This window comes from Fundulus heteroclitus, chromosome 1, assembly GCF_011125445.2.
Source record: "Fundulus heteroclitus isolate FHET01 chromosome 1, MU-UCD_Fhet_4.1, whole genome shotgun sequence".
NCBI lineage: Eukaryota > Metazoa > Chordata > Actinopteri > Cyprinodontiformes > Fundulidae > Fundulus > Fundulus heteroclitus.
Genome location: NC_046361.1, coordinates 33,472,144 through 33,485,326, shown reverse-complemented (window position 1 = coordinate 33,485,326; position 13,183 = coordinate 33,472,144). Strand labels below are relative to the sequence as shown.

The following is a 13,183-nucleotide window of genomic DNA, read 5'->3' as shown; positions in this document are numbered from 1 at the left end:
TTTGTTTATTTAATTACCTTTTGACACTACAAGTGAATAGATAAGAGTAAGAAAAGAAAATTGTGAAAGCATTTGAGCATTCTTTACCCCTTTACCCATAGACATGGATAAGGGTAAAGGGGTAAAGAAGTTAAAAGGTTCCATTAAAACCAAAAACTGACAGTTTTAGATGAAAAAGTAGGTAGTAAAGTATTGTTTCAAAGGAGTGACTACAAATGCACCCCACATCCCACAATTTCAATTTGTTAAAAAAATAAATAAAATAATACCATTGAGAAACTTTTGTTTCCCCTTTACTTCACAATTATTCTTTACATTTCCTTCATCTATCACATAAAATCCCAGTGACATACGCTGAAGTTTATAGCTTGTAAAATGACAAAACGCCACAAAGTTCAAGCAGTTCTTTCAAGCAAGCATGAATCGTTTTGCACAACTCTGCAGTCCTTAGACAAGCTATGATGCTCTACGCACCAAGATCTCATCCATCAATCACAGAACAACTTTGCAGACTTAACTAGTGCAAATTGCAAGGTGCTTCCTCGTAAGAGATACTAATGGCCAGACAGGGTATCAAGTAGCAAACGACACAGCTACATCCCTCATTAAAACTCTGCCTCCTTCTTCCCATTAAAACAGAGTACTCCTTCCACACCGTTACACCAAAGGCACTCTATCGTCAACCAACCCGGCAGTGTTGGCGTTTGGCTAACTGGCTGACTGGTCACAGCAGCTTTAATTGGACCCTGATGGGTCAGCCATTGTCCATGGTGCTAATGTACTGCTGCAAGTGTGTGAGCGGTGGTGAGTGTTAGGGCTCGTATCATGCTCCTTAACCACACAGTCTCGCATAGACAGACTAAGCTACATCTTCATCCCGAGTCTCTCTGTGTAATTATGTTGTCAGAAGTTGAAGTAGACTCGGGCACAGCACAGCTCACACATGAACACGCACACATAAAGTCACGCACATGCATAAACACTTTCAGGCAGAGTATTCCTTTGGGAAACATGTAGAAATGATTACCTGGTTTATTCTCTCCGTTCTTATGTAATTATTTTTTTCTTTGCCTTTAAATGTGACTTTTAAAAAAAGTTCTCTCCTGTTCAGTGAAAGCGTTTGACTCCATTTCTGCTGTTTTAGCTTATGTCTGTCTCCCCATTATCTGCTTACGTCTTTCACTTTTCTCTTGCTATTTCACAAGTTGAAATTAGTATACCTTTTCTTAGGCGAGGTGTTACTCTTCTTTTTTTTTTACATTCTCGATAGCAGCAGAAAATGATACTTAATACGCTTTCAGGTGTGGGCAGCGGCACAATGTTTTATGCATGTCTCTAAGGCTGTGGGGGTACAGATGCAAAACCTGGCCTGTTGTTAAGGCACAAAAAGCTCTGCATTGATTTTCCATAATTTTTTTTCTAAAAAAAAAAAAATGATTTCAGTGGGGTGAAGTAAGATGAGAGCGCAGCGAGAGGGGTAAGGCGGCAGGGGTGGGAGATGTGCAGGATGGCTGCTGTTGCCATGGTTTCTGGAGACGGTCATTATCTTTGTGTAGTTAGAAGCTGACCCCTTTGCCTCCCTCATTAGCTGAAGCGTGTGCCACAGTGTGTTGACGACAGTCCTGCCTTCCTCATATTCCCCCCCACTGACCCCCTCCACTTCAGCAACCCCGGTACAATCTATTATCTTCCTGTCTGGGTCTGGCCTGTCACTCAGTTTCCTCACTGATGCTTAGTGTTTCATCACCGCATTCCACACATGCGTCCTTAGACACACTCTGTCACGTCACCGAGCAAAGACAGTGCACACATATCCACTTTATCCAGTCCATTCCATGTAATAAAAAGTAAATACATTTCTTCCCCTGCCAGTAAAAGCTTAGAGGCACTTGACCCTGATGCTGTTCCATCAAACCCCTGTCCATGGTGCTGAAGTTGCTGCTGACGTAGAGGTCTGTAGTAGAGTGCATTGAAAAAGTATTCATATCCTTTGATCAAAACTTTGCTCTCTAACCAGGACACATTTGTGAGCCTTGTTTCCCACATTTTCTGTTGCAAAATACTGAAAGGACTTCCTCAGGCTTTTTTCAACAAGTTGCTGCTGACGTAGAGGTCTGTAGTACATTGCATTGAAAAAGTATTCATATCCTTTGATCAAAACTTTGCTCTCTAACCAGGACACATTTGTGAGCCTTGTTTCCCACATTTTCTGTTGTAAAATACTGAAAGGACTTCCTCAGGCTTTTTCAACAAAACTTTCTTTTTGAGAGTCTTCTATAAAACACCAGATTTGTGGAGTGTATAACCAATAGTGGTCCAGTCAACAGAGTATCCCACACCTGAGATGTGGATATCTGCATCTACCCCATAGTTAACACTGGTCCCTTGGATTCGCTCTGATTAAACTCCCTTGTCAGGCCAATCAGTTTATGACCATTCATTTGTAGGGTTGGAGTTGTGTCATATTCCATTAATTTTCATATAAAGAACTGAAAAGTGCAAAACCTGCTTTTAACTTCTACACACTCTCCTGTCTGCCGTGTTATTTGTCTTCAAGATTTGTTCACTAATGTTCTCCGAAAAACTTCTGAGACCTTTACAAAACAGCTAAATACAACTGTTCCAGTGAGATTAAATCACCAACAGATGGGATCTATTTATTAATTAGCTGATATCTGAAAACAAGCAGTTGCACTGGATACAGTTTAGGGGTATCAGAGTGAAGGGGCTGAGTACAAAGTCCGTACTTTTCAGATCCTTGTTTGTAAAAAAGAAAAAAGAAAGAAAGAAAGAAAACATTGATAACTAGGTAATATCCTTCCAATTCACCATTATAGACTACTTTGTGTTGCTCTACCACATAAACCTATAATGAAATATACAAACATTTGTGGTTGCAAGAGCAGAAAATGTGGAAAATTAAACGACTGGGAGTAGCAGTAATTATTATTACAGAGCTCTTAGTTATCTGTGCAGATGAAGCCCAGATTGGTATACATTGGCAACTGCATAATAGAATGGAGTTATGCAAACCTCTTTCTACACTGACAAAAGTATCACCAAACCAGACTTTGGTTTGCATCTTATTCTAATTTACAGACATTAAAACATAGCTCTTGGAAAAACAACAAATAGCCTTGAATATCCAGCATCCAGATATACTTGTTTTTACAAAATTACATACAGTACCTTGCACTTAATCCCCCACAAAGGTACACACACACACACACACACACACACACACACACACACACACACACACACACACACACACACACACACACACACACACACACACACACACACACACACCCCAGGCTTGAGGGCGGGGAGGGTAAAGAAGGCAATGGATAAAGATGTTTGCTTTTCTATCTCTTTTCTCCTCCCCTGCTTTCTCTCCTTCCCTTAAGACTGAGGATGTCAGCAAAGTGTGAAGGCCTGTTTGATTGCCGCTCTTGCTGTGAACACTATGTTTAAAAACAGGAAGAGAGGACAGAAGTGAGCCATAACCCCCCACCTAACAGGTAACAGAAACAGAAGGCCATACAGAGAGGAAAATTGGCACCCAATGAAGATGGTTTGCCTTTAAGAAATGTATAATGTTGGGAGGGTAGAAGGGGTGTAATAATTTAGACCCATCTCAGTTGTCAGACATCAGAAATATGGTAAAAAGGGAACTATAGATGGAAAAATAATGATAAAGGAAGAAGGAATGTAATGAAGGGGAAACTGAAAATGACAAGGGTGCAAGGAATATGTATACCTTGAAGAAGAAATGAACAAAAGTAAAAGGAACATAAAGGATAAAGGAAATCAAGAATGGAAGGTGGGAACTGAAGGGAAGAAAAGGATGAGCGATATGATACATTCAAGAAGGTCAAGGTCAGACTTATTTATATAGCACATTTCCAACAACTCATGCTGCACAAAGTGCTTTACAAGCAGAATCAATCAGAGAAGGAGTTATAGAAAGGAATGAATAAAGGTAAAGAACGAAGGGATGTGAGGAAGGGAAAAGTAGAAGAAAAAGAGATGATGAATAATGAAAGGAGGAAGGAAAGGGAGTAGGTAATTAACAATGGGGAAAAAGAGGAGTAATTAAAAATAGGATAGGATACAGCCTAAGGCTAATAGTTCAGGTAACACATAAGAATGCAGGTCACAGTCCTGAACTCTTGCTGGGGTTAACACAACAACCTCAGCTCTGTGACCGTACTGTTCTCACTGATAATGTCACTGCAGGACGGCGCCCACTGGACAGACTGAGCATGGCAAGACCACAATCAATTCACATCATCTCCAATATCTCATTGTGAGTACCGTGGTGTAAACTGAGTCGTTTATATATAGACACACTGAGCTGTTCATTCATATACAAAGTCTACGTAGGCAGGAGTCCCAAAGTCCTGTAAAAGTGAGGGCTCAAGAGGGAAGAGTAGAAAAAGAATTACTCAGAGAAGCGGCGCTCAGTGCTCTGCATCTCGCCATAAGCTGTCTTGTATGAGGAGAGACAAGAAGAGGGCGAAGGAAAGAAAGTCAGCAACAGAGCAGGCATGGAAGCCTCTTAAAAAGAGCAGCAGCATGTAACACACACACACACACACACACACACACACACACACACACACACACACACACACACACACAGAGTGGTATTTTACAGTCCTTAACTGTATTTTATGTCACCTGCCCACATGTACTGTACATACTGCTGCAGAGTACTAGCTCTACGTGCGAAGAATCTATAGACATATTGATGGAACTGCATGTTTGTGATCAATATCTCATTAGGCTCCATTGGTAAGATGGATGTGGGCTCCCTCTGTCTGCTAACCCGAGGCTTTAGCTGATGAGGTGGCCATTAGATACACAGCCCCACATTTACAATGGACTGAAGCAGCCATTTTCACCGCTGGGCTAATTGTTGTTGCCAGTGCTAAATTATAGGGGATGTTATGTTTGACATAATTTGTACTGTGGCACTGTGATCAACATATCGCCTGAAATAAATACATAATCAGGAAAAACAAGCTGCAAGGAAAGAAATAAAACGAAACTATAAAAACTTGATTTCTATAATTGTTATTTAATGTTGATTTATTATGCATTTGTTTACGGGTCGTCTAAGCTATGCATGTTGTGCACAGATGGCGAAGTGGATTACTCTTAACTTCTCTTTTACCTGTCGCATATAATCACTTACCATACATAAGGTGTTCCCTAAGCAGCCAAGAACCACAATAAAATGTTTTGTTGATCAAACAAGTTCTCATTTTCATTGTAATCTTGTAATCTTAGTCAACAACAGCTTGAAGGAACAGCCGTGAAGAGCTGTTAAGCTAATTAAAATACTGGAATTAGACCATTCGTGTGGCTTTAGCGAGTCCTGCTGATGACCAGGTGGAGAGGTCAGCTCCGTAAATATGAACAACCCTCATTTTTTAAAGAATCTGGTCTAGATCCCCAGATAGATGTCGGTGTAATGCTTTGACATGATGTGCTGCACCTTTATATCCTGCGCTCTAAAGAAACGACCAGGGTTAAAACTCACAGCTAAAAGTGATGAAAATGTTATTTTCCAAATCTATTCATGCTGATTTTGTTGAAGGTTTAGGTAAATGTAACATGGCACTTTTGCTTCTTTAAAAAAAAAAAACGTGCGACATAAATTCGGAGTCTGAGATGATACAAACATCTGAGACTGTAAATATGTCAAGGAATAGGTCCTGGTCCAGCCTTGTTTGGCACAATTTCAGTTGTTTTGAACCTTTTAGTTGATGCCCTTATAATAGATTACAGCTAATTTGTTCAAAATGCTATTTTCCTCTAGGCTTTTCCTGACCTATAAATAGTAATACACACCTGACTCACTGGAATGTCACATTCTCTCATCTTTTCCATTTTAAAAGAGTGGTTAAGAATATCCTCTATGTCATGCATTTATACTACTGGGAACCAAAAAGTCACCAATTAAAAACCAAATAATCCTAGATCTGTTGGGCTCAATTACAAAAAGACGTACATTATGAATTATTAGTGGTACCAATAAATGTGGTACTGGTGATATAAAAAAAATAATTTAATAATATGGTACTTTTGTGTGACCATAGAATAAATATATACTCAAATTAAAGGTGGATTTTTAAATACATTTTCAGTGATAAACTATGTTCCTGCTTTTTACAAAGATCTTCACCAGTGGGGCATATAATGAAGGCTGCAGTAATTATATCCCATCTCAAAAAGCCTCTGATTTTTTTTAAAACCCTGTATTTGAAGAAAGATCCAAAGGCAAGGCATTTTATTATTGAATACCATACAAAAGTTGTATTTAAGTATTAAAACAAAACCTTTTACTATAGGAGAAAGTTTGTAGGATGCATGCAAATATATTCCTATAAATCTCCTTTAATTTTAAATTTTTAGTTTAAACTATCACTTTCATGAATTTTATTTCAGCAACACATTTAAATATCAGTCGGGAGTAATGAAGATATAAATTACGTTGAGATTTCGTCCCCCCCCCCCCCAATTATTGATTAAACCTCCACTACATGCCCTCACTATGTTTCACTGTGGTGTGTTGAGGTTGATACGATATGCCTTTATTGTCAGAACAAGTCGAAAATCTGTCTTGCATCACAGCACTATTGTTTACAGACATGTATACACAGACACAGACAGAATGAAGAGTACATACTGTAAGGTGAGCAGATGATGACAGTCCATGCCAGCTAGTAAGTTGTAGAATCATTAACACTGATTTGCAGAGTTAGTACTGCCAGTGGGTTTTGCAACGAGGTGAAACGGGGCTAAATAAACACATGCACAGCACACTTGGCAGATTTGTTTTTGTAAAAAAAAAAAAAAAAAAAAACACAACACACAAGGTGAATATACAATTTATTTTCTATTCATAGTAATGTTCTACTTTCTTTTGGCTTTAAGTCTAAATAAAACCGACTGATGTTTGTAGTTGTTAAATGATGAAATGCTGAAAAGTGAAAGGCCTAGCAATGTATAAAAGTAAAGCACTGTAATAAAAACACATTTTTCCATATGGTTGGAGTATAGAACCTCCAATGACCTTTACAATGTGCCGGCAGCACCAACGGCCCGCATAGTCGTTGCATAAAACTGTTAAAAGTGGGTACAGTTCTGCACTGATGTGTTACCCTGTTCACAGCATCCTTCAAATGCTGACTCACTCTGTTGGCAGGTACTACACCAACACCTCTATGCTGTCATATTCATGACAACCTGGCTTCACATAAACTACATTGCCAGGAGCTTTGGTTCACATATCCTTAGAATTAGGCGTTACAATCACTTCCATGGGCACAGCTGTATAAATTCAAGCATCTAGGCATGCAGACCGCTTCTAAAAAACACTTGTGAAAGAATGGGTCACTCTCAGGAGCCCACTGAATTCTTGCATGGTACCATTACAAGATGCCACTTGTCCAATAAGTCCAGCTGTGAAATTTCTTTCCAACTAAAAGTCCACAGTCAACTATTAGTGGCGTATTACAAAGGGGAAATGATTGGAAACGAGAGCATGCAAGCCATTGAGTGGTGCATAGTGCGCAGAGGTTTCTAACTACAGAGTCTACAGCTAGAGCTCTCCAAACTCCATGTGGCTTTTAGAATAACTCAGGAACAGTGTGCATAGAGCTTCAGCCAACGTGTTTCTGAATAAGCAGCTGCATCACAGCCTTGCATCACTAAATGAAATGCAACGTGTTGCATGTTTTGGTGTGAAGCAAGCTAACGCTGGCTTCCAGAGCAGTGGAGATGTGTTCTCTGGGGACACAAATCATGATTCCCTGTTTGCAACCCAGTGAAAGATTCTGGGTTCGGCAGCTGCCAGGAGACAACAACTTGCCTAACTTCACTCTGTCAAGCATAAAGTTTGGAGCCGAGGGGAATATGATGATGTGAAGACTGTGAGCCAGGCCTTCTTATCCAACATCAGTGTTTGACCTCAGAAAAGAAAAACAGTCAAATATTCCCATGAACACACACCTGAATGTTGTTGAAAGCCTTTCTTAAAGAAATGAAGTTGTTATACATGGACCAATATCATGTAAAACCCTTTCCATTAGGAAAGGGATGTCACTCAAGTTCATGTATGTCTGAGTGTGTTAAAGCAGATGCGTGAATGTCTTAAGCAAAAATAATCTTTATGATGACGATCATTTCTTCGAACAAAACAAATCCCCATGCACCCGTTTGTGTTGGGTGAAACCTGCTCTGCTGCGTATCCTTTGACCTCGACACTGAAGCTCTCTTGGACTGAAGTCAGACTTGCTGCTAATCCTGACAAATCTCAACAAAGCCAGTCATACTCTCACGCATCACGGGAGCAAGTCAAGAGGATGGAGACAGAGCAGAGATGTGGGACAATCTGAGATAGAAAAGCTTCTTTTGGCCATGATTAGACAGCTAATCCAATAGCGACGAGATGCAGGCCGAGGGAGAGAAAAAAAAGAGAAGGGGGGGGGGGGGAGCGTCAGCATAAGTCCGTGTTTTTTGGACAGCGGTCAGATGGAGGCTGAACTAACCATTCACAGGACTGCGCTGAAGAGCGCTCAAGATGATGAGCTCCCTTTGAGCTGCAATCAAAATGCAGCGCCGTTTTGTGGGCCCATGAGTGTGCAGCATCAAACACCCTCTCCCTTCTCTCACATTCTTTTTTTCCCCTCATTCTTATCCCAGCGCCCCCCTCCACCCACCCACCCCCTCTTCTGCCGTCTCATTCTTCTCGCATTCAGAGGATGCCTAGCAGCTGCTGGTAATTAAAGGACTTTGGGAGGCTCAAACCACACTGGATTAAAATAGAACGACGGAGAAAACCGAGATGCCGGTTCTTGGTCAGCTACCCAAAAAACTCTCACCTCCTCATCATCTCAGATCAAACTAATGTCCTTGCGTGTTCCTAATTAGCCAGCTCACAATGCTGCATTTCAATGAACAAGCACGCACATAAAGAAGAAAGAGATACAGGACACAACAAGGTTTGGAGGAACAGAGGATGGATATTGCGGATGGCAGCTGCAGGAGGAAAGAGGAGGGTGATCAAAGAGAGGGGCATTTATGTGTGGCAAGCCAGCCATCTCTGGAGCGTCAGGGAGCTGATTCCAGAGGGAAACGAGAGACCTAAATGGAAGCTGTGCTGAACTGAGAGGGGATGAGATAAGTGGCATAACTTAGAACTTAGTGTTTCACAGAGGGGCTTGGAGGGAGGTGCAAAAATTGGAGGAACAGGGAAGGATAATTTTATAAAATCAACAATGGCTATGGGATGGGGTGTGGGGAGGGGGGGGGGTTGAAGGAATCAGCAGTGATCACAGCTGTGGATAGCACAACGACTGGGAAGAAATGTAATTTTGGGTGAGTGGGACGTCAGGAGCTCTTCACAAGAAGGATGCAGCTGCTTTTTCCCCCCCGGCAGCCTTTGACAGACACGTCCTTCTATTCTCAGTTTTATTGCACATTCATGCCGCCTTTATGGTTATTAACACTATTTCACAAACTGGTTGGAGATATTTTTGCCACTCGCTCACTAAAATACTTTTGTTGGGAAATATTGCCACAGACGCGCTTGCAATAAGACATGCTAGTCACTTCAGAACCACTTTATGTCATCTAAATACAATCTTATCAAAAGGATATTGATGTTTCATTACAAAGAAAATAATTAGTACAACAAAGGGCCAAAGAAAGAGCAAGTATGTCTTAGATTTATTTCTTTTTTTGTTGTTGCTGGGGATATGAGCTGGATGGGGCGCTTTTGAGAGGTCTGTGTCTTACCAACAGCAGGAAATAGTTGCAGCGATCTAAATTTGGTGAGAAATTGGAAGCAAAGGAAAATGTACAGCATTTCCAGTCAGACTGCTTAAAAAAAGGTAACTATTGCAGGAAAGGCACAAACTGCTAAGCATATCTAAACAGCACCTCAATAAAAAAAAAAAAAAAAAAAAAAAATCACCAACCATTCCTTTGAGCTATTGCAGATGTATTCATGCTAGACATCAAAACAATTAATCAACAAGAGTAGCAGTACCCTGGTTGTTACATAGCACCTTAGATCCTAAAGAAATAATAACACTGGATTGAATCTGCACTTTGGTCAGAAAAGGCAAAATGTAGCAGCAAAGCTTTTAAGGACTTACCAACATCACGTCACAACTACAGCTCCTCCTGTTAGGAAGCCAGAATAGAAGATGTGCAGCCAGAAAGGATTGCTTGTGATTTCTCGGCTTGTGTTTTTACTTTCCTCCAAGCAATAAGCCCGAGTCGTATCGTGGCAAAGAGGATTCAGCTAATTATTAGGCCATAACATTGGTTAAAAGTCTGTAATTTTCGTATACGCTAACGTACAACAGAAACTTCACTCAGGACATCTGATTTAGCCACGACTAGCCTATAGAGCGTATGATCATTTGCCGGGTTTCCTTAGATAGGAATCTTTTTGATCTGTTCTGGATGATTTGATTAAATTTGACTTTATGCCTTTGTGCCTTGAGATGACATGTGTTGTGAATTGGCGCTATATAAATAAAATTGAATAGGGAAAAAAAATGACTCAGGTAACTATGATTTCAGTTCAAGTTTTTGTTGAGTGGTTTTAGCCTTTCTAACATTTTAATTTCATTTAAGGTGATCCAACCAGCACAGCTAAGTTAAACTCATTTCAAGTCAAATTTCAAGTGCTTAATTTCGGGAGAAAACTGACCATACCGATAACAAATATTTATTCAAAACATATTCTTTTCAAGAATTCTAAGCTTTTTTTAATGAACATTTATTATATAAAAGCTAAAAATGTGCATCAGAAATAAATATTTAAGACTACAGCTATTACAGGCGTAGCTGCGCTTTTGAGATATCTATGGGTGCAACCATATGGGGCTCCATAAAAGCTTCCTATTCTTCCAGTAACTTTATTTCCTCCCTGCAGTAACTCTGCTGGAGCTGACAGGGGTCCTGCCACATTTGGTGCAGGGTCAGGATAGAGAAAGGGAGATTAGGACTAGAGACAGGTGGCACAAAGGTTCCTCTTATTGAGCGAACAGATGGCTGATCTAACGTAAATCAGGGTGCTGACCTTTTCTCCCCACAGTACAGTCCACAAGCGCTTATAATTGTACACAAAAATTGACCCACACACAATACTCGCATACATACATTTAGACTCAAGCCTGTTTGCTCGAGAACATGCATGCACAGAAAGCAGATGCTTCCCCGTCTCAGATGCAGTTCCTAAACCCGTCCAGCACTTAGCATCAGGATCTTTTTTTCCCCATGCGCGATGGATTTACATTCCCTGCGACTTGAAACATTCCCGTCCCTACCACACCTACACAAAAGCATGTGATTAACAGCCCTGCATGGAGGGTCGTGTTGTGGTAAATGATCTTTGTGTGAAGGCACGCAGGCTGCAGGGAATACAGAGCTTCAGTCAGCCTCGCCTGTTCCTTTGCAGGCACATGCTGAATTACCTTGTCGGCAGGCAATTATTTGTCCTGTCCCGGCTCCGGAGTGGTGTAAATTACTTTAAGTGCACTTTGCCAGGGCCGCCATCGCGATAATGATAATTGCAGCGACACTGTGACACGCAAATATACCTTCAAAAAGCTCGGTATCGGGTGGAGGGAGGGGGGCAGGCTACGGTTTTAAGACAGAGCAGCGAGGAAAAAGTCTGAAATCTTGAGACAAAGAGGGACGCAAACAAAGAGTGTTTTAGTGCTGTGTTAAATTCATTTCTAGTACCTTCTTTATAATTTCACCATCTAAATGTAAATAGAAAAATGTAAATAGAAAAATTGATGCCAATAGTATTATTTTTCGATGAACATATAACGCATATGCTTAATAGTATATAATTCCTTAATAGTTAAAGCCATTTCTTTGCATTTTGTGTTAGGTTTCTTGCAGTAAGAGTGCAGCCCCAGCAGGTGTCACTGACGGCTATTAAGCTATTTATTGGAGCTGAAGGTAAATACCCCAAACTTTCTCCCTGATTAGATACACATAACTAGTTGTCAATGCGGACATCTCTATAGTTCTTTCTAATCTTGTTTCTAAAATTCATATACATCTAGTTGCATAAACTGAATGGGATCACGTCCTTTAAATATCAATCAATGTCAGAGCAAGACCACCAATCCGTGTGCACTGCTCAAAAACACATAAAAGGAACAGTTTTAATCAAAGTGTAACATCAGATCAATTAAACTTCTGAAGTATTGATCTGGTCAGTTCAGCAGTAAAGGGGGTTGTTAGTCACTGTCAGCTGTTTAGGTGCATTAAATGGGCAACGATGAGATGACCCCCAACATGGGAAGGTGGAGGCCACAGACATTTTTCCATCATCCTTTTTTGACTTCTTTTCAGTGTTTTTTTTTTTTTTAATCAGGATCGGTGTCACTACTGGTAGCGCAAAGCGATACCTGGACCCTACGGAGGTTAAACAGGTAGTCCAACTCCACCAGGATGGCACATCTATACGTGCCATTGCCAAAAGGTTTGCTGTGTCTCCCAGCACAGTCTCAAGAGCATGGAGAAGATTCCAGGAGACAGACAGTTATTCTAGGAGGGCTGAACAGAGCTGTCAGAGGTCCTTAAACCATCAGCAGGACTGGTTTCTGCTCATTTGTGCAAGGAAGAACAAGATGTCTACTGCAAGAACCCTACAAAGTGACCTCCAGCAGGCCACTGACGTGGATTTATCTGGCCAAACCATTAGAAACGGGGCCACTGAGGGCCTGATGTCCTGTAGTAGGCCCTGAGCTCGATGCTTGGCACCAAGGAGCTCGAGCGACATTTGCCAGAGAACACGGGAATTGGTAGGTTTGGCAATGGCGCCTTTTCACAGATGACAGCATTTCCCTCTGGGTTAACGTGACTGACAAGAAAAGGTCTGGAGAAGCTGTGACAAAGATTATTTTGTCTGCAACATTGTTCAGCATGATGGGTTTGGTGGTGGGTCAGTGTTGGTCTGGGAAGGCCGATACAAGGAGGGAGGCAAGGACCTGTAGGTATCGGGAGGTATCAGGGTAAAATCCTTAGACGCATTGGTGTAGTGGGTCCTGAGTATTTGCTGGTGCATGATAATACCGAGCCTTATATGGCAATGGTATGGTGGCAGTTCTTGGAATCAATACCACAGACCGACCTC

The 13,183-nt window shown here is 41.0% G+C and overlaps 1 protein-coding gene across 2 annotated transcripts in view; it reads right to left on the bottom strand.

Annotated features, from left to right (window-relative positions):
- plxna2 (plexin A2) overlaps nt 1–13,183 on the bottom strand; it is a 278,376-nt gene that overhangs the window by 122,599 nt on the left and 142,594 nt on the right. The window lies entirely within an intron of this gene.